Raw genomic sequence first — 22,663 nt, 5'->3', positions numbered from 1 at the left:
TGCTTCCTCTTGTGCGTTTACCACAGAGTTCTCCAAAGTCACCAAGCCTCCTTTCAACTTTACCTCCTCCTTAGTTAAGTCCCCTGAGGCATAATATCAATCACTCAATATTCTTGGTCAAATAAATTCAATTTTCTCTGAAAATACCCTTGAAAGCTTAGTTCCTGTTGGTCCCTCAGAAAATGATGCAGAAAGAGATGGACTGTCTCTGGCCCTCTCTTATATATTTTAGGGGTCAGAAGTTAGATTTAATTATACTATTATTTATTCAATTAAAATGGTGGTAAATGCTATAAAGGGAGCTACAGTAAAACATATACATTATATAGATAGATAAAGAGATATATGGATATATAGATATAGATATATAGATATCATCTTGTTTCATTTAGTACCTGTGGAATATTTGGGACTGAGGAATATACTTTATGTACTTTAACTTATTTAATTTTCTCAAAATCCTTTGAGTGAGGTCCTATTGTTATTCATTTAGTAGATCAGTAAACCGAAGTACCCAGAGGTGAAATAACTTGTTCAAAGTCCCAGCTTCTAGTGAGAGTTGGAGCCAGGATCTGGCTTCAAGAAATGTAGGTCCAGAGTCTGGATCAGTCATTAAAGGGCTACGAGGAATAAAGGTTGAAGCAGCAACCTAAGAAAGTGATATTCCAGCTAGAGGAATGGGTGCAAGGAGATGATAAATGAGTATTTATGGGTCCCTGCGGCAGAGGTGCAAGCCCTCAGTGAGAAAAGGCAAGGTGAGCCAGGAAAGGAAATAGCCCAGAGTGGGTGGGGTGCGTGTGCCTGAAGTGGAGCTGTTGAAGACGGCACCCGGATTCACTGAAGGGTTTCAGCATGGAGTATGTATATTTTTCATCTACCCTTCACTTTCTTTCCTGATCCTGACTGCAGACCACTAGAGGTATGCTCTCGCAACCAAGCACATGCGCATGCGCACACTCCTGACATCATCGTGGGCGGGTGAACTTGTCTTCTCCTTCCTAGAAGTACTGAGGCTGTGAGGCTGTTGGAGTAACTTTAGGAGCTTCTCTGTATCAGAATCCTGGAACCACCACTCACTAACCCATGCCCAGGGACACACTATTTACCTTTTTATGTCTCAATTTCCTCTTTGCAAATAGGAATAATAAAGGTATTGCTCTATGGGTTGCTAAGAAGATTAAATAATATGCACAGGTACATCTTGAATATATTTTAATTGCAAATGCATGTAAAGTATGTCTGGCACAGCAAAACTGTTCAAAATTATTATTATCTTTGCTGTTACTCTCATTGATGAGGATCTGTGCCCTCCATTCTCCTAATATTGTCTGCACTCTTGACCTGTCCTTTTTCACCATTTTGTAAGCATCGCTCCAGTGCGCGTGTGTGTGTGCGCGCGCGCGTGTGTTTGTCTGCTTGTAGATTTCCAAAACATCCATCTCTTCTGGCACAATTTTCAAAGTCTATGAAAATTCTTGAATGTGTCTTCTCCTAAAACCAAATCAAAAAGGCAAAGCAACAACAAAAAAGGCAGAGTGATAGCAACTCTGTCCCATACCTCTGTCCATCCCTTCCTCTCTGCGGACCCCAGAGCCGAGCTCCAGGAAGGCTCCCTCTGCTGGCTCTTTCCACTTGCTAAGCCTCCGGCTCACCCCTTGCTTCCTGCTCTAACTTGCTCTGAGGAATGTCATAAAGTTCACCAATGACCTTCTCATTTCCAGACCCCATGGACTTCTATCCTCGAAGGTTTAGACCTTCCTGTGGCAGATAACTTTGTCCACTCCTTTCCTTCTGCATCTCTGCCTCCAGGGCTTTGGAGATGGTGTTTTCTTGGGCTTTGCTCTCCATCTTAACATTTTCATTTCCATGGCAATTGTGTGACTCTTTCATGTTCTCCCCCTTCAACTATGCCTCAAATGCTGGCGATATTCCTTAGGTTCTCACTTGACCTGATAATTGTTTCCTGATGGCTGCTTGTTTCCTGTGTCCTGATTCATCATATGTCTGTGCGCCCAGCCTGGATCACCAGCCTGAGCCTCAGCACTGTATCCCAGACGCCACCACCTGGACGCCTCACAGGTCTGTCAGCTCCATCATGTCTTGAACAGAATCGGTGAAATTTCTTTCCAAATGGGATGGTTCTTTCTTTGTTTCCCTTTTAGATAAATCACCACATACTCTGCTCATTCAGCTAGAAATGCAGGGTTCACTCTGCACTCTTTCTTCTCCTTCGCCATGCGAATAAACATAGAAGCCCACAGTCTCCAGCTCTGGCTCCAGCCCCACACTGTTCCCTCCCCCTCCTCTCCTGGTGGTCTAAGGACTCTGCTCCAGTTCAACTCTTCTCTCTTATGGACCCTGAGCTGATCTCCTGCCTGTCATCTGGGTCCCTCTCATCTGCCACACATGCTGCTGCTTGCAGGGTGCTTTTTTCTGAAGTGGAAACCATATTGTACCCTTGCTTAAAACTCTCAAATAGTGACTACAGAATAAATCTCAAACTTCCCAGCAGAGCAAAGATGGCCTTTAATGCTCTGGTCTCTATTTGCCTTCACCACGCCTCCTTTACCAAACTCCTTGAAGCTCTCAGAGCATGCTTGGTTCTTATAAAAGAACCATTGGGTCTTGGCTCTTGCTGCCCATCTGCCTGGTGAGCATCTCCTCAGTGTGGACTCTTGCTCTTCTTCCCTTTTCCTAGGAAGGCTTGGTCTTTTTTAGGATCTGCAGCACATTACATTCTACACTTGTTCATTTGACAACCCTCCTCCCCCGCTGTAAAGACGGGGTCTCTCTCACTCTTTCTCATCCTCAGGGCTTTCTGCAGTGCTGGTCATATGGTAGCTACTCTTTAAATGTTTGTTGAACGAATGAACGAATACACCCTGAATGAAGAGAGACTACATAATTTCTCCACAATACAATAGTTGTTCCAATGTAGGACCCAGCAGATTGTGACTTTTAGCAAGTTCATGAACCTCTCGGGTCAGTTTTTTCACCAATAAAATGAGAAATGGCCTAGATAATACTTGAGGACTCTCTCATATTTAAGAAACTTTTAAGTTAGCAGGATTTATTAGCTCAGATTCTTCTTGCCTAAAAGTCTTTTTTATGAAATGCATTTTAAATAGTGTTAGGATTTATTGAGTACTATTTCTATTATGTATTTATCCATTGAGTGCCTTTAAACTGTAATTGCTGTGTTATCTTCACAACAATCCGTTAAGTAGGTTTTTTCTCATTATCTTCATTTTGCAGATAAAGAGACTGAAGTCCAGAGACACTAGTTAGGAGGTGGCAGAACCAGGATTCAGGGTCAGTCCCATGACCTGTGTTCAAGCTGTGATTTATCTCTACTCTATGCTGTCTCAATTGTTGAAACTGTGGTTAGGGAACCAAGTTTCATTTTGTTATAAAATAGGCTGCTATTGAGGTATAAGGTGTCCCCCCAAAAATCTCATGTGTGAAATAATGCAAGAAAGTTTAGAGGTGGAATGATTGAATTATGAGAGTCTTAATCTAATTAGTTCATTAATCTACTTGAGTAGATAAACTGAGCAGTAACTATAGGCAGGGAGGGTGTGGCTGGAGAAGGGAGGTCACTGGGGCCTGTTTTTGGAGGTTACATCATGTCCCTGGTGAGTGAGAACTCGCCTTGCTTCCTGATGGCTATGTCCTGAGCTGCTTTTCTCTGACACATATGTTTGCCATGATGTTTTGCCTCATCTCAGGCTCGGAGGATTGGAGTTGGCTGTCTATGGACTGAGACCTCTGAAACCATGACTGTGCCAAATAAACTTTTCCTTCTCTGAAATGGTTCTTGTCAGGTCTTTTGGTCACAATGGTGAAAAAGCTGACTAAAGCATTGGTCAAAAGTTGGCAAACTTTTTTCTGGGAAAGCACGGAGGGTAAATATTTTATGCTTGACTTATGCATTGTCTTCTTTGGGGAGGGGAAGGGTATTTTATTTTTGTTTTGACCAAGTCAGGGAAGCCTTTCTATTAGAACATTGAAGCAATGCAAGGAATTAACAAATACTTTAGTAATTCTTGTTAGATAAAGATCAAGCAATGTAATTCTACAGCAAACAGATTGACATCCCAGTCTCCCTTGCTGTAGCCTACAAGGATTCCATTAAATGCTGACCGGTCAGACCACAAATGTCAATGTCTGCTTTGTGAACAGTTCTGTTTCATAGAAAGACAGGTACTGTAGGGAGCAAACATCTTAACTTCCCGCTTCTGGCCTCAATAATTTACGTAAGGGCTCCCCACAAAGTGATCTGTGATAAAGTAGGGGAGGAAACTCAAGATCTTTTACTGGATGGCCTTTAATCTAAATCAGTCAAGAAATTAAGAGTTTATCCAACACCTCTTCCTTAACTCCAGTGGTGTCTCATCTGGGACGTAAGAGAATGAAAGCTACCTTCTATTAAATTCACAATTCACATGGAGAAGAAAAATGAAGTTATTTTTATTTTTATTTTTTGGCACTGGGGATTGAACCTAGGGGTGCTTAACCACTGAACCACATACCCAGCCCCTACCACCTTTTTTTAAAAATACTTTATTTAGATCCTGGGTCTTGCGGAGTTGCTTAGGGCCTTGCTGAGTTGCTGAGGCTGGCTTTGAACTCATAATCCTCCTGCTTCAGCCTCCTAAGCCCCTGGGATTACAGGCATGAGCCATCATGCCTGGCTCAAGTGTTTCTTAACTTTTTTTTTTTTAAGGAGAAAGACCCCTCTGAGTATTTAAAAATATTATATACTCTAAACTGAAAAAAACACCTGGGCAGGGATACACAGCACTTGGCATTCATTTTTAAGTGATTCTTACTCCTCCGCACCCCACCCCTCCCATGGGCTCAGGTTCACGTGTCTTGTTTTAAATAATTGTAGAGAGAAGACAGGGTTATATGTGTGTACTAATTGAAGAATCATTACTCTCTTGAGCTGCCATCCCTCTGGAGACACGTATTCTTTAGTTGTTCTCGCACCTGTTTCTGGGTCACCTCCATCACTGGGTCACCAGTAGAAATGATCCATTTCCTTGGGCCTGCAGTCTACATCATTTGAGTGGATGTGAGGCTGAGCCTGGTGCCCCAGAGGCTCCCTCCCCTGCGGTCTTCCCGCTCCTTATCTCTGTGTGTCGTGTTTTCCAGCCAGCGCATCTAATGGGAGGTCACGGTTCTCTAGCTCAGCAGTTTCCTCTGAGTGTTTCACCACAAGTCGAGAACAGCCCTCTGGGAAGAGGGAAGCACAAGCTGTCTCCTCAGACTCCTGTTCAGTGGAGCATATGTTCAAAAGAAATTTTATTCTCCCTTCAAAAGTGTGACCTCTGCAATGTTCCACCTGATCTGTACAGAATGCTAAGGCCAGCAGAACTAAGGGGTGGGTGAAGGGATCCGGTGGGGGTCAGAGTGGGCACCTGAAGATTGTCATTGGTTATGCCTGGCATCTGTAGCAGAGGTGGCTGGTGGCAGAGGTGAACGGTGACCTGGATGCTCTGAATCTGGCATTTGTCTCTACTTGCATGTTTGTTCTTATGTCTCTTTGATTGGATTGAAATGTGTCCCCCACATATTCATGTTTACCTGGAACCTTAGAGTATGACCTTGTTTGCAAATAGGGTCATTGCCTATGTACTCATTAAGAATCTCAAGATGTTAACATATTGGATTTTGGGTGGCCCCTAAGTCCAATGACTGGTGGTCTCAATGGAAGAAGAGAAAACAGAAATCGAACACCATGTGAAGATTGCAGTGACGTTGCCACAAACCAGGAAACATCTGGAGCCGCCAGAAACTGAGAGAGGAAAGGAAGGGATTTAACAGTCTTTGGAGCAGCATGATGCTTTGATCTCAGATTTTGGACCAACAGAACAATTTTCTGTTGTTTTAAGTCACCAGATTGTGGTACTTTGGTACAGCAATCCTGGGAAGCTAAACAGCTGTCTTCTTATTATTGTAGATGGCAGCTGGATGAACCCTGTATGGATGGAGACCCTGGTTCTTTTGTCCTCTGGATAATACCCAGGGAGAAATGACTGAGGTCCTGCAGCCTCTGATCTGAGGGACCTGCAGGTCGTGGAGAGCTGATTCGTTGTAATATTTAGCAAGTGATTTGCCTTTTCTGAGTGTTGGTGCCTGTGGTTTGATAGGAAGCCAAATGTTCCCTTCTCTTTTCCACTTGAGTTCCTACCAGAACTTTAGAAATTCTAACAGGCAACCTTTTGAAGAAAACCACTTACTATCCTCCAAGCATCCTGATCTGTTTTTCCCTCCTTCCATGTGTTGGCTCAGAACTTCTACTCCATCTGGGATAATCCTTCCCATGCTTATCACACCCAGCACCACTCCACACTGAGTTGAATGAGTTGACTTTGTTTCTGTCCCATCTCCTTCACCAGACTATAAGTTACTTGAGGTAGGGATCATTCACACTCAGCCCACAGCCAACACCGAGCATGGCATTTTGTAATGTCCTCATTTGTAATTCATGCCGCACATTATCCGATCTAAAATAGTTTAAATCCAATGTAAATGCTAAGGGTAATGTACTCATTTTGGTATTTTTAAATGGCAAAGAGCCATGTTTTTCCTCATGAGATTTTTCTCTTCTGTCTCTTCCCAAATGTCAGTGAGTTTGGTTAAAATTATACAAGATCGTATCACGTTATTGTAACTAGAAGTCAGGCTTTAGTGTTTCTCCAACTGGGTTTTTATCCTCACCCCACCACCTACTTCTCATGCAGCCATGAATACAACTAATGCTTGATACACATATGGGTTCAGAATACTCCATCGATTGGAGGGTAGAACTCCCCTCACTCAGTGTTAGAGAATGCATGATCCCTGTCAGACAGATGGTAGTGTGTTAGTTCTCCTTAACCCTTATTTTTACTGGATGTCTTTTATTTCAAAATGGCAGACCGATATATATTCAATGCAAGTTATTACTTAATAGGAAACTTCTGCATGGCTCCAACCATATATCAGGTAATAGGAAGAGCATTTACATACATTAGCTCATAGATGCTGTTATTCTTACCATCTTATAGATGAGGAAACCGCAAGTCACAGGTAAGTTAGGTAACTTGCCTAGGATTTCCTAGTTAGTTAACTGTGGTATCAGGTATGCATTTAAGCAGTCTGGCTCCAGAGTCTTGAATTTTAATGGCTGCACACATTACATTCAAGTTATTGAAAGTAACAAGCAGAGAAATACATGAACCTATCGAGTGGCCTGGTTGGAACTCATGTCTCCTTTTTTGCTGTTGTTGCTTTAATCAGTGGCAGAATCTTTATAGATAAACACATGGAACCTTCTATATCATTAATGGGAGCAATGGCAAAAACTCAAAAGGATTTACCAGTGGTCAAAGTTTCCTTCCTTTTACTCAAGGATTACTTTAGTAAAACAGATACATGAGTTTTAGTATGGACAGAAGTGCTTTTGAATTACTACTAATTACTGCTTACTAACCCTAAGATTTGGGGTGGATACTTAACCCCTCTCAATCCTAGAATCCTCTCTGGTAAGTGTCTCATCAGGCTGCTATGAGCATCAAGTTGAATAATGTGTCTAATCTTCCTGGTAACAGTAGCAGTGGTACATGGCATGTTACCATCATGGAAACCATGTAGCCAGTGGTTTTTAAATTTGTTGCCATGATATAATGGTATCCACAGTCATTTGTATAGAGTTCCTTTTAAATGATTATAGAAACATTAATTTTCCTAAATGACCAATCCTTCACTGAATAGGTACAATAAAGGCTATCTTTCTATTAAGGCCAATTTTGCTTGAATTTCTTATACGATTTCTTGGGGACAAAGAAATAAGTAGAATTAATTGGTTAGGAGGGAATTGTGGCCAACATAGGCAGATGCAAGGAAATATCAGAGGTCAAGTACAAGGTGGGAAAACAAGTTGAGTCCCTCAGCACTCATCTGTTCCCTATCTGTGGTAAAGAATCTACCTGTGAGCTGTGGTCACCCCAGGAGGTTCCAGAGAGTAATCTAAATGCAGTGCACTAAGCATTCTTTGTGAAAGGAGTAAAAAAGTGAGTCCTGTTCTTAAGTGTATAATTTGTTTTCAAATGTGTGTGAGAACACATGCACACACACACACACACGCACACACACACTCACACACACTATTGGGATTAATTAAGTGAAGTCATTTAAAGGAATAATTAAATTCATAGTCACTGCTTGTCACTATATATTTCTTAATAAGTAAATGCTAAGAGGAAGATTATATGGAGATATCTTTTTATATTAAAAAGGGACAACACACTCAAAAAAGATGGCGAATTCCTAAGTCACTGGTGAAAGTGTATAGCTAAGTGTTGGCATGATGAGCTGCCCAGCGGTCATACCTGTCCTTTTCCCTGAAGTGGTGGAACATGTTATTAGCTCTTGTCAGCAAAGGTGGATAAGCCAAGACTACCAGCCAGAATTAAAGGAATATGAATGCCAGGTGGATCTTTTGAAGGGCAGGGGAATGTAGTACTGCAGAGGGACATGGTTTTCAGATGATCCTTATATTTGTAGATATCTGGGTTATTTTTAAGAACATTTATTCAGGTTTGAGTTGAGGTTCATCTGTTCAGTTTGAAGTTCAGGTTTAGATCTAACTCCAGGAAAAAGGGGTTGGCAAGGGGTGTACTAAGGGAAAGAGGTTTGGCCTGTTGGATTAGGATTTGGGCTTCTAAGGGGTGTGGGAAGTGGCATAAAGAACCAAGGACTGGGCTAGAAGGACACTGAGATGTTGCCCATATATAGCTGAGGCAGTGAGGGGCTGTAGCCCAGGACCCAGGAGGTCCCTGGCAGCATGGTCTTCTCTAGACTCAATTGATGTGATTCATTAGGGGAATGGGTTCCTGCAGCACTACTGATAAGGCTCTCTATTTCAGAAACTAATGATGCCAGGTGTGCAAGAAGCAAGAGTTTATTCCTCACAGCTGGGCAGGTCAAAGGCAGCCAGAATAAATGTGTGATTTGCTCTCACCATCCTACAAAGGGTGGTCATCCATTTTTTGCTCCCATATTTTTAGTGATATGGGTCCCTTTAGGGATGAAGTAGAGTCACATTTACTCCAGAAGAGAGAGACCTTTTGTAAAATTGGAGATGGGTCCCAGTGCAGGGCTGCAGCATGTCCCAACTGGTTCATTGGAAGGATGCAAGGTTGGGATGTCGAATTGCAAGTTTGTGAGTTTCTGAGTTAGGATCTGATTATTTTTGTAGAAGATTTCAATAAAAAAATGTGAATACAAATAAAATAGTTCTATGGGGAGTGTGAGATGTGTGTGTGTATGTGTGTGTGTGTGTGTGTGTGTGTGTGTGTATGTGAAAGAAAGACAAAGATAGACACAGACTAGAAATGAGAGAAATTTCTTTGTAATTTAGAAAAATGTGGCATCCTTTCATGAGATAGAACTTAGAGTGTAAAAGTTTCCTTTCAACTACATACTCCTGGAATTCTCTGTCTTCCTTCTCAAGGCTACAGAGTCATATGAGGCTGAACAAGCATTGAGCCATGTTTTGACTGGTTTAAAAGCCCTTGTTTGTAGCCTATAATCTTATTTCTATACTTTGCTGGGCCCAAGACTTACTGTCACATACTAGAATTTTAGAGGTTAGAATGAGAATCTTAGAATTATTGTTCAAACCTCTCTCCCAGATTGTGTATAATGGGGTCACAGATTTAACATAGATATGCAAAAGAATAAAACATGAGATTTTACTTTTGTCTGTAATTAATTTGGTCTATCTCCTGAATTTCCACTTAGTGGAGGAAATAAACGAACTAAATATTCATTTAAATATAACCTTAGTCACATTTTAAAAATGGAAAAGTTAAATAATTCCTTCAGGTAATGTTCAATCTCTTTCTAGAAGGAGAGAGAGAGCAAAAAAAAAAAAAAAAAAAAAAAAAGGAAGTCTCTCTGGCATTTGTGCATATGGGAAAGAGGTGTGTGACCTGGCATTCGGCAGATACCTAAGTCAGGCTATGCAGTGTTAGCTTCTGTAACAAACATCCCCTTCCCCAAATCTCAGTGCCTTATCAGGAAGAAGGGTTATTTCTCTTTCATCTTACTGTGTGATGTGGGAAGGATGGCTTTTCTCCAAGAGGTTACTTAGTGATCCAGGCTGTCCTTTCATCCTTTTTTTTTTTTTTTTTCCTTGAAAACATATCTCTCTACCTACTTCAGTACATGACTTGAGTGCTTGCTGTAGAAAGAGAATGCAGGCAGGAAATGTGTTGACCAGGCCTGAAGTGGTGGACATTAATATACTCATCTTCTTTTCACCAGGACCTGCTTGCTCATAAGGTTTCAACCTAACTGTAATGCAAGTGAGTGAATGTAATTTTTCTATGGGCTCATAGAAAAGACAACAACATTGGTTGGATGGAGTCAGGATCTGCTACAGTAAGGAATTGTTCCCCAACCCTCCTGCAAGAGCTGACTGGCGGCATCCCTATCTGCCTGGTCATTGTGTTAATGTCCTCCTCTGTTTCTGATGCTGAAGTGGGTGCCTTGTGCAGCTCAGACTCATTTCTCTCTGCTCAGCCAGCACTGCAGTGGCACTCCCTGCCTGCCTTGGTCACACCTAGTCTCCCACCAGCATCTTACTACTGTCTCACAACATTGAGCTGACCAGAAAGTCCACTCCCAGGCAGGGTCATATTGCTTGGCCATGGGAATTCCTGCAGAGAACTCAGTAACTATCAACTCAGCAGCCACATTACCCAGGGACTCCCAGTGGTTCAGGCAAGCTAAACATCAGGGCTGCCCTCTGCTTGACACACTGCAGGTATCCCATCCAGCTGAGGCCCAGGCTGGCAGGAAGCTGCTTGTCAGCAAGATTCTTCCCAGGATCCCCCCAAATAACAAGATGGATGGCTCCTCCCATTAGACCTCTTGTCAACTTATTTAACTTCTCTCTCTCTAAGCCTAAATTCAGAGGAGGGAAAGAGAGGTGACCCTGTTGCTCACTGTGCTGCATCCCCTTCCCTCCCACCATAGCCAGAGTGCAAGGAGAAAAGGACTTTTCTCCCACCTCCCCCAGTCAGAGCCCTTCCCTTACAGAGCAGGCCTTTGCATCCTAGAGACTACCTGTGTTTGAATCCAGGTGTTGATTGAGCCCAGGTGTCAATGTGCTTAAAAAAGGAGATAAGACATTTTTGATAATCCTTTTTCAAGACAACATCTTGACTTGTCAGCTATTATAGTTTCAACAATCTAGATTTTTTTTTTTGCTTTAAAAGTTGAATACCGTCTTGGCTTTTTTTTTTTTTCATATTAATTCTATAATTTCTAATGTTTCTCAGGCAGGCATATGTCTAGGATGAAGAGTAGAGGAATGTGTACTCAGACAAAAGAGAAGCTGCATTAATTTTAAAACACTTCAGTTTAATGAAGATACTCTTATGATCTTGGGTGAGGATGCATTCATTTAATTAATATTTATCGATTATGATTTGGATATAGTTCTAGGCCAGGGAGATACTGAAGTAGACAAAAGAGAAAAAGATTCCCACCTTTCAGCAGCCTGGGTTCTAATGGAGTGGAGGGACATGGAAATAAAAACCAAACAATGGCATACACATGTCTTAGGTCTGTGTGTGCATGCATGTGTGTGTGTGTGTATGTGTGTGTGTGTGTGTGTGTGTGTGTGTGTGTGTGGAAAATGCTGAATAGTGGCAATTTTTTAAAAAAATTATTTCTTTTTTAGCTTTACAGACTGCATTGAGATTCATTGTACACAAATGGGGTACAGCTTTTCGTTTCTATGGCTGTGCATGGTGTAGTTCTTACCATTTGTGTAATTATACATGTACATAGGATAATGATGTCTGTCTCATTCCACCATCTTTCATACCCTCATCATCCCCTCCCTCTCATTTCCCTCTACATAATCGAAAGTTCCTCCATTCTTCTTTTATCCCCCCCCCCCATTATATATCATCATCCACTTATCAGGGCAAACATTTGGCCTTTGTTATTTTGGGCTTGGCTTATTTCACTTAGCAGGATATTCTCCAATTCCATTTATTTATCTGCAAATGTCATACTATTATTCTTCTTTATGGCTGAATAATATTTCATTGTCTATATATACCACAGTTTCTTTATCCATTCATCTGGTGAAGGGCATCCAGGTTGGTTCCACAATCTAGCTATTGTGAATTGAACTGCTATAAACACTGATGTGACTGCATTACTGTAGTATGCTGATTTTAAGGAAACAAAGAATAAAGGGCATGTAATGCATTATAGTTTGGGTCAGGAATGTCCCCCAAAACCTTGGTATTGAAGGTTTGGCTCCAGCTGGTGGGGTTATCGGGGGTGGTGGACATTCTAGGAGGTGGGGCCTACCTAGAGGAAGCAGGTCACTGGGGAGTACCTTTGAAGGGTATATCTTGTCCCCCTCCTCTTTCTTTCCCTCTACTTCCTGTGCACCATGAGATGAGCTGCTTCGCCCCACCATTCCCTTCTCAGAATGTTGTTCAGCTTTACCACAGGTCATAGTGATGGGGCCAAGTAACTATGCACTAAAATCTCTGAAACCATGAACCAAATCAGATTTTTTCCTTTTTAAAGATATTCTTCCTAGTCATTTCGTCACAGTGATGGAAAGCTGACACATCAAGTAAAATACCAGACAGAATGGAACTGGGAAGGTGGCTTTTGAGTAAAGACTGAAGGAAGTAAGAGAGTAACTCACAGATTTTCAGAGAAAGAATATTCCAGGAAGAGGGGACTCTAAGGACAAAATTCATGAACAGAAGCCTTCTTGGCTTCCTGGATGACTATGAGAAGGCCAATGACTAGAACTCTAAGGGGGAATAGTGAAAGGAGAAGGGATTATAGAGTAATGGGGACTAGTGTGCAAATCATGTTGACCTTTATCTTTTTAATAAGATGGGGAGCAACTTGGATTTCTGAGCAGAACAGTGATGTGACCTGACTTTTGTTTGAACGTAACTGTTCTGGGCCAGCATTGTGACTATGGTTAAGCTGGAATAGCCCTTCCACCTCTGCTTGTATTGTGACAGTGACTGGAAATGTACTCCTTCATATGCAAGTCCAGAGGTGGGACAGGCTTATTTGTCTTTCAGTTCCTATAGGAAAGGTGTTGGCAAACTACTGTCTACAAGTCAAATCTGCTCTTGCTAGGTTTTGGAACAGAGCTGTGCTTATTCATTTATGTATTGTCTTTGGCTGCTTTTGTGCTACACAAGTCGAGTTGAGTAGCTCCGACAGGGATCATAAGATGTACAAAGACTAAAATATTTACTCACTGGACACTTTTTTAAGGCAATGCTTACTGACCCCAGTAATGGGGAAAAAATGTACTGGAAAAACAACTAAGAAAGTAAACTAAAGGCATATGAGATGAGGGAATAAATTAGGTTTGAAACTAAAAGATGTCAAAATATGATACAAATTATTTATATTAAAAACACACCATAAAATGAAAAGGAAATGGGAATTTAGTTGAAAGAGCACTTCGTAGATTTTGGGAGATTTGGGGATATTAGGAATGCACTTCGTAAGCTTACAATAGGCATCAACATTTGGGTAGAGTCTAACTATTGAATATCTGCTTTCCTCATGAGGGGCCCTAGTGGATCACAAACTAGACTGAAAAATTCCATCACAGCTTGGATGCATCTACAATTGACCTGATTTGCTAATTGCCTTGCCTTCATCTTAAGTATATTGCTTAAGTATATGCTGATGTAGTCTAAGAGATCATCAACCCCTTTCCATTATCAGCTGCTGTATATTAATGCCACATAATGGCTGATAATAGCCCCAGTACTTTGGAAGTGTGTTTAATTTTGCAAAAATAATGAGGGCTTTCTTTTCCTCTCAGACCCTGTTCCATGCTTCACTCTGTTGAACATCATCACCAGCTTAGCTTGAGGCAGCCTCTCTGAGAGGACACTTCTTGCTTGCACAGGTCTGCCAGACCCTGGGTGGACAGCTCTCAGCTCCCTTCTTACCTGAGCCCTCTGTGGAGCAGCTGCCTGGCCTCCTAAGTGCCTGGCTTCACTGGTTTAATTGGTTCCACTCAATGCACACATAGTCATCAAGACATTTTCCAAATTACTTATAATTAATGCTCTAGTCATTACAAATGAGCTGTCTCAGGCCAACTCCAATTCCCTATTCAATGGCCCGCACAGACTGCACAGTCAGAGGGGGGGGTCACAGGTACCACAGTTACCTGAGGGGAGGAAGTTATTGCCCACAGTCATGTCTGTGGCTGCTAATAAAGTCATGTTGGTAAATGGTTTGGCATAAATGGCAGTTACTCAGGGTAACTTTTGCAGTTCTGTATAGTCAAGGACTTAGCAAAATACACCTTAGGGCCATTAGCACTATTCAAAGAATATGCATCTTCATTGCAGCAGTTTTTATGCCCATTCCCAAAGTCCCTGTGCCTCTGGAAGGTTAATACTATCCAATCACCCAGTGCATAGAGTGTCACTTGTCAATGCTGGACAAGGTCCAAGTAATGACTTTGTAGAATTGTCTTAGCCCTGTGAATGTCGAAGATGCAGGGCCATCTCTGTCCTTGCTTTAACTAATTTTATAGAAGCATATAATGATATCATTTAAGAGTTTGCAGTCTGCCTCTGGAACTTAACTGGGTGAGAAACAGGTGTTTTCTTTCTTTAAGAGTCTTTGTGCCAGTGTCAGGGAGTTCATCATTTCTTCTTATTGAATCTCCTGGCCTCACCTAGTTTGTGCCTCCATGTGTTTGTAGAATCTGACATTCACAGGTAGCCTCTAGGCCCTATTCTAAGTATCTATATACTTAGAACTCAGGAAAAAATAGAATAATAAGGCAAAAATAAATACTGAGTTTTCAGGGTCAAAGTCTAGTACTGAACAATCCAATATGAGGAAGTGCTCAGTATTTCCAGTTGAGATGAGACCCTGTCATACCACCACTCACTGGGTGGAGTTACAAATAGTAGATATCCTTATAGTCATCTAGGGACTTTGAAGCTGGGCTGTGCATGATTGGAAGGAACAGGGCATGGAAAAATAAGGAGGACATTCTAGGTCCAGGAGACAATTTGTGCAAAAAGCAAGGAGATAGAGAAGCAAGACATGTGCTCAAGGAATGACTTTGGTGAAGATGGCTATACTGATGGGGGCATGAAGGAGAACAGTCAGAACTAGTTTTAGAATGGAAGCTATTATTGTTCCAGGCCCTTTCTTGACAATGTGAATGATATAAATAGAAAGGTATAAACAGAGATGAAAGGGATGTGACTTTACCTTCCAGGAACTTCCATGTCAAAACGAGTTCCCATATGGCAACATTAAAGCAGCCATAGTGTGCTGAGGCACTAGGCTCACACCTGGAATGATGGTCTGGAAGAGATGCCAGGTGCATCACAGCTAGGAGATCCTGTGCCTCCAGGTCCTGAGGTTCCCACCATTGTGGCTGGGGCTGCCACTCTGGGGAAGCTGGTGGAAGACAATGTTCGGCTGTCTGGTTAATTTTATGTGTCAACATGACTGATCCTTACAGTGCCCAAAGAGTTGGCCAAATGTTATTCAGGGTGTGTGCATTAGTCAGGGTTCTCTAAAGGAACAGAATCAACAGGAAGTATGAATATAAAAAGGGGATTTATTAGATTGGCTTATACAACCAGATGCTGGATTGTCCACAATGGCCGTCTGCAGGTTGGAGAGCTAGAGGAACCAGCAGCTGTGCAGTCCAAGAGGTGGAAGCTCCAGAACAAGAGGGCTCAACAGTGCTACCCTAGTCTGAGACCAAGGCTTCTGGAAAGTCCTTGGAGAATCACTAGCAGAGTCTGCTTTTGGAAGAGTGAAGAAGTGAAAAACCAATATCCTCAGATGGTCGAAACAGCAATCAAGAACGCATTCAAGAAGAGTTGAGCTTGCACCTGCATCTACTTCCTTGTTCTTCCAACTTTTATTCCATCTAAGCCACCATCCCATTGGTGGTGCTTCCCACGCTTAGGGAAGGTCTCCACTTCAGTTTACTATCCCACATTTCAGTCATTCCTAGACACGCCCTCACTGACACACCCAGAGGCCTCTCAATCATCAGCATCTCTTAATCCAATCAAGTTAACAATTCAAATTAACCATTACAGTGTGTCCATCGGGTGTTTCTGAAAAAAAGATTACCATGTGACTTGGTAGAATGAGTAAAACCTATCATCCACCCTAATATAAAGGGCCTCATCCAATCAACAGAAGGCTGGAATAGAATATAAAGGCTAAGCAGGAAGGAAATGTTTCTGCCTGACTTCTTGGGTGGGGAATGGGTCTTTTCTGGCCTTTGATCTTTGAAATATTGGCTTTTCTTGGTTCTCTAGTCTGCTGGCTTTCAGAGTAGAACTTATATTGTTGGTTCTCCTGGTTTTGGCCCTTTGGAGTTGGACTAGAGCTACATGTGGGTTCTCCTGTGTGTCCAGCTTGCTGACTATAGAATTTAGGATGCTTAGCCTTGGTAATCCCTTATAATAAATATCTATATTATATTCGATTGATTCTGCTTCTTTGGAGAATACAGTGATACCTGAGCCCAGCTGACATTCAGGAAGAAGTCATTAGTCTCTGTTTTTCAAATTCTGTAATGCAGCATGTTCTCAGCTCTGAAGAGTTTAGGAAACACATCTTTTCATCCCCTGCATGGTGTGGCAATCAGGAAGCTCCTGCTGGGAGAGAAGGTGAGGGTTAAGGGAACATGAAGGTCCCCACTCTTAGCTCTTAGTCCTTCAGGCCACCTCCCAGCCATTGGAGTTCCTTGCTTTCAGGGGAATACTATACAATTCTCAGGGCTCTATGGGTCCCCTGGAAAACAAGATCTTATTTTGTGGTGTTACAGGGAAGTGCTGACACACACCACCACAGGCTAATGCCACTAAAAGGGAAACTCCATTACTCCTCATTTGTTGTTTCTTTGCCTTTCTGACTTAGCAAAAGGTTTTGCCATTAACTAAGTTTTTTTCTTAAAGATTTTACTTTGTACTAACTGCAGTGAATGAAACTAAAGGAACAAACCCCCTCCAGGCACAGAAATGTCACTGGCTACCCATACAGCGCTGGCTCTTGCTGATGAGTCAAGTCTGATTTGCTTGTTCTCAGCCCCACCCATGAATATGCATAGATACACACAGGAAGGCATGGAATGGTACAGAAAGAAACTTCTATCCAGTGTCAAAAAGATGTGGTCTCTAGCCAGTGCAGCATAGAGATAAAAACACTTTGGGCATTCTTTCATCTTAGCCCAAAGTGCTCCTCTGGGTCTACTCTACCTCCTTCATCCACCCCTGAATCCACAAAGCGAGAAGCCGTAGGGGTGCTCCCCCTCATGTGGAACATGAAGACATGGAGGGCTAGGTGGGCTAAGTGATTTGCTGTCCATCATAAGATGTGGAGTCAGTTAGAAACGTGATTCCTCTCTCTTTCCTTCTCTCCCTTCCCCCATCTTTCTCATTTTTCTCTTTCATCAGACATTTGCAGGGGACCTAGAGGTGATTTCCTAGGTGCTGATGGTTAGGGAACGAGGGGGACACAGCTCCTGCCTCTGAGGCCTCCTCAGTGAAACAGGAAACAGACTCATTAATTCATAGAGTGCAATGCTTGGAAGTAAGAGGAGAGGCTTGGGTTAGAAATTTTTGTTTTTGTTTTATTTTTGGTACTGGGGATTGAACTCAGGGGCATTTGACCACTGAGCCACATCCCCAGCCCTATTTTGTATTTTATTTAGAGACAGGGTCTCACTGAGTTGCTTAGTGCCTCACTGTTGCTGAGGCTGGCTCTAAACTCATGATCCTCCTGCCTCAGCCTCCCGAGCCGCTGGGATTACAGACATGTGCCATGGCTCCCGACTGGAAATGTAGACATTTTATAGGTGAAAGAAAAGAGGGACATTTCATGCAGAGATGAGAATTGTGCACAAATATGGCTTTGGGCAGGGTATCCTGCCATCAGAGAAGCCCATCAGTGCCACTGGAGCATGGGGGCTCCCTTCTGACCCGCTAGTGCTGACTTCCAACAGGAAATACAAATCCTCTAATCAGAGCTCGACCACAAGAGCAGTCCAGACGGTGTCGTAAACATTGCCTGACATAGATTAATCCTGCCTGCCTGTTGCCAGCCTTTGATGGTTGTTCCTCTTTCTTCAACAATGAAGAGAGCCATGTCAGTGTAATGACTGTCATATTATCTCCCATTAACTTCATTATTGGACACTAACTGTTTCTAGTAATAATTCATTCACTGGTAATGACTTGGTGTCCAATTCCTGGATAATTACTGTCACAAATGTGATCAGACGGATGCTGGAGGTTGCTTTCTCCATCTGGGTTCGGGCAAATCAACCAAAGGCTCAGTGCTTGTGGGATTTTCTTGGATGTAACAGAGGAAGATCACCTCATGAGTGACAGGGTCAGATTTCTCCCTAGGGACTCTGAAGACCCCAGGTAGAATTTTTTTTCCCTGCCCTGGGGCTTACCTGCCATCACACATATCTGAACTTGAGTGTGGGCATGTACCACCATGTAGTGCATGTATGCTCACTCCCAGGCGTGTGTGTGCCTGTTAACGCTGTTGTTCAGTGGAAACACCAGGCCCTTCTCTTATGCTAAGTACAGTAATTGATATCTTGCCGGGAGCTTCTGGTGGATCAAGTTTTATATCCCATGATATATACAGGCCTCGACTCTCAAATTACTCAAACTCCACTTTAATTACCCACATTTATTTCTGAGCAGAGATATGCTGCTTATTGGAAGTCTGAGGAGGGGGTTTCTGAAATTGTCTCTGTGGTTAAGGATAATGTTTGAAAGAGAAATTAAGTCTGCCCTAGAATCTAGGGGCTGTGCTGCCGTGAAATATTGCAGTGTGGAGAGAAGGAACCAGAACGAAGCTGAGGAAGAAGAGAAGATGGACAGAGGTCAATGAGGGTGACCCCCAAATGGGCTGGAGACACCAGATCAGTCTGCTGACCTTTCCTCCCACCATTGTAGGAAAGGCAACCTCCGACAGATGCAAACTCTCCAAATTCCTCTGCCTGAAAAAGTCAGGCCTGTCCAGAAATGAGTTCAGCTTCATTTCTGCATGTAAAACCACACCTTGCCTAGACCAGAGTGTTCTTGAAAGCTTCTGGACAAAGAATTAACAGGAGTTTCTCTTGCATGATTTTTGACCTCAGGTTCATAGAATCAAGTTGATCAGAGTTCACTCAGTTTATGACACAATTTTGAATCAGTCAAAAGATGCTAGAAGCATCTTTTTTTATACTGATTTTTTTTTTTTTTTAAATTTGTGGTTCTCTTCTTCCTCTTTGTTCGCTTCTTACTCCTCACTCTCTGTGGATGCACCTCTGCTTGGGTGTTTCTTATATATATTTGGTGACTATATTGTTTTTTTTTTTTTTTTGTGCCTCCTTTAACAAATTACCATGTACCTAACAGCTTTAAATGACAAAAATCAATCATCTCACAGTTTTTGGAGATCCTGAGTCTAATGACTTGGCTGGTTCTCTGCTTAGGATATCACAAGATTGAAATCAAGGTGTTGACTGGTCTTGTCGGTTACTGGAGGCTCTGGGGGCAGTTACCTCAATGCTTATTCAATTAACTGTGTGCACTTCCTTGCTGCTCGTGGGAATCATTCTCAGCATTTAGAAAGTGCCTGTATTCCTTGGTTTGAAGCTCCCTCCCTCCATCTTTGAAGTTAGCAATGGCATGTCGGTCCTCCTTTTGCTTAAAATCTCTCCAACTTACTCATCTTCCTTCCTCTTGGCTTTTAAAGAGTCACAGGCCCACTCCAACAATACAGAATAATCTTCCTAATGTCAAGTGGTTAGTTGATTATTACATCTATAATTAAGGTCACAGAAAATCAACATATTTACAGTTTGGGGATTAGGGTTTAGAATCTTCTTGGAAATCATAATTTTGCCTGTTGCAATGATCCAACTTTCATTTGCTTATTTCATTTGCTTATTCTTAGGGACAGCCTTAAAAATTAAATGTTGCTTGTGCATACTAAAAAATTACAGAAATAGTTCTGTTCTGTGTCTTAGGTTTTTTTTTTTTTTTAACTTTTGCTTACTTAAAATTGTATTTTGGACTATATCCTATTCATTGTTTTTGACCAATGTGTAGCATCTTGTCATATTCATACATTGATTATATTACATTTATTTATCCAGTCCCCTAATTGTAAATGCTAAAAACTGAACTTCATGAACAGTTGTATCTCTCTCTTGCTGTGAACCTGCCTGATGTTTCCCTGGGATATGCAGGAGCTGGACTGTTATGTGAAGGTGTGACACACACCTAACACCACTAAGCAATTGAATGTCACCTAGAATGGCTGCACCAAATTGATCTCCCATTGACAGTGCATGAGTGTCTCCTTTCCCTGCATCTTGACTAGTGCCTGGTATTGAACCTCGGCTCTGCCACTTTCTTGCTATGTGACCTTAGGCTTAAATATTTAGCATTCCTTTCCTTCAGCTTCTTCATGTAAAAAATGGAAGAATCCTGGCATCTTCTTCATAAGGTCTTGTAGGGATTAAATAAATCAATGAATGTTTTTGCTCAGGACAGGCCCTGGCACATAGTAGCAGTTGTTGTTTTATTTTTAAATGTTTATAAGACAACGAACACAGGGTAGCATTTTTTATTTCAATTGGAATTTTTTTAATTATTAGGGAGGTAGAACACAATTTTGTATGGTCATTAGTTGTCCAGCTTTCTTCTTCCTTCTTGTTACTTGTCTATTTTGTCTTGAGTGGATGATATTTTTTATGTTTCATGACCTGCATTCATCCCCACAAATATTCAAACCAACTCCCTAAATATGACTGATATTAAATGTGTTTATATGCTGTGAACTGTGCCAGATAACTCTGCCCATGGAAAAGAGTTACTGACAGATAATAGCTCTTATCATACACTGGTGTGTCTAAAAAGCATCCTTGCTATGCAGTCATACCCCACCTCTGTCTGGTTTCACTCAATCCCCTTGGGTGGCCAACTCCACTGCTTAGAGAATATCAGTCTCATTAGGGTTTGTAGATTTGGTTCTGGTCTGGTGTGGTCCAGTTTCCCTCAGTCTGTGCCTCAGGGGCAACAAGTCAATCCCTCACCATCTTTTGGTTCCAAAGAAGAAAGAGTTAGAGAGGTGGGAATCTGACTCTCTTTAAGTCCATCTCAACCACAAGAAAAATATGGAAAAGACCTAGAGAGAAACATAAGTGGTGTGTGTGTGTGTGTGTGTGTGTGTGTGTGTGTGTATGTGTAGGGCAAGGACCATTATAAAAGACCTACTCTATCTACAAATTGACAAATGGAACTTTCTTATTGGTAGAGAAAGCATGATTCATGACTTAAAACAAAAGGAATTTAATTTAGTAAAACATTTTATGGAGTTGGAAATCAGCACATTCATACTCCATTAAAATAATGAAATAGTCTCACTTTTTCACTCAATTGGATTGTTACTTTTCATTTTTTATTTTTTAACTTTGTTTATTATAAAGGTAACTGAGATATTATTTTTGAAAAGTTACAAATGGTCTCTCATCTCTGCATTTTTTGACATACTCAAGGGACAGACCATTCTTACTGTTATTTAGCATCCTTTCCTTTTTTTTTTTTTTTTTTTTTTTTTCCATTTCTTAAAATTCTTTACAGTTTTTACAGTTAATGTTTACTGCTTTGGAGACTTAATTAAAAATGACCACATGGCACGAGAGATGAATTCCCTAGAGATTAGGGAGGTAAGATTGGATGATGTTGGAGCAGATGACAAGATGATTTTTGCTGCAATAGGGAGTCATGTTTTGTGGTTTGAAAGGGCCAGAAGAGATAAGATTGGTTGTGTTCAAAAGTGAAGCGAGTCCTGCTAGGCCAAGTGGTGTTTGGAGCAGGAGTCTTACCTGGTTCTAGGTAATTGATAAGGAGGATTTCTCCTCATCATATATGGGCAGCATAACACACTGCTTGGTGTTTCAGTGGTCTTCATGGAAAATCTACTGAATTAAAGCTAAAAAGCAGAATTTTTGAATCTTCTTGTTTTCTAATCTCATAAAAACAGTTTTCCTCCCAGGCCTTAGTAGCTGGAAGAAAATACCTATGTCTATTGATTATGGACAGGTCTATAAAAATAGGTATATGTTATAACCAAACACTAAATAGAGTGCTAGATTTTTCTCCTCTTTCCTCCAAATGCCACAATGAACTGTGCAAAGGTCAGCCTATTTCTCCTCCATAGAGAGGAAAGGCTTCTGTAGTAGGGTCCACAGTGTCCACTGAAGACTTCTGCCTGTGGACAATTTGGTAGCTGGTAAGTTGTCTCAGCTCTTAAACCATGTCCAGTATCCATGGAAGTGGGACTTGTCATCTGTATGAGGACTTTTCCAATGCCATGGGATAAGAACTTGAACTCAGGAGCCCCGTCCTACTGAGGAACAGTCATTTTCTTCTTTGGTCAGGTATTTGTATGACTGCAATGTCTTGGAGGATTTCCAGATACAATAATCTTGCTCACATTTTCCAGAGACATTCTTCTAACCCAATGTACCAAAATATGGTAACAGGAAACTTCTGCCATTATTTTCCACAAATCCAATCCCAGGTAT

General features: G+C 41.6%; 1 long non-coding RNA gene across 2 annotated transcripts in view; it reads left to right on the top strand.

Annotated features, from left to right (window-relative positions):
- Nucleotides 1-571: 571 nt before the first annotated feature.
- LOC306642268 overlaps nucleotides 572-22,663 on the top strand; it is a 32,201-nt gene continuing 10,109 nt past the window's right edge. For both annotated transcript variants that reach the window (XR_013758458.1, XR_013758459.1), the window contains exons 1-2: nucleotides 572-755; nucleotides 1,937-2,079. This is a non-coding gene — a long non-coding RNA (uncharacterized lncRNA). The remainder of the gene's footprint in view (nucleotides 756-1,936; nucleotides 2,080-22,663) is intronic.

This window comes from Sciurus vulgaris, assembly GCF_902686455.1.
Source record: "Sciurus vulgaris genome assembly, chromosome: 12".
Classification (NCBI taxonomy): domain Eukaryota; kingdom Metazoa; phylum Chordata; class Mammalia; order Rodentia; family Sciuridae; genus Sciurus; species Sciurus vulgaris.
This window is presented reverse-complemented; position numbering and strand designations above follow the sequence as displayed.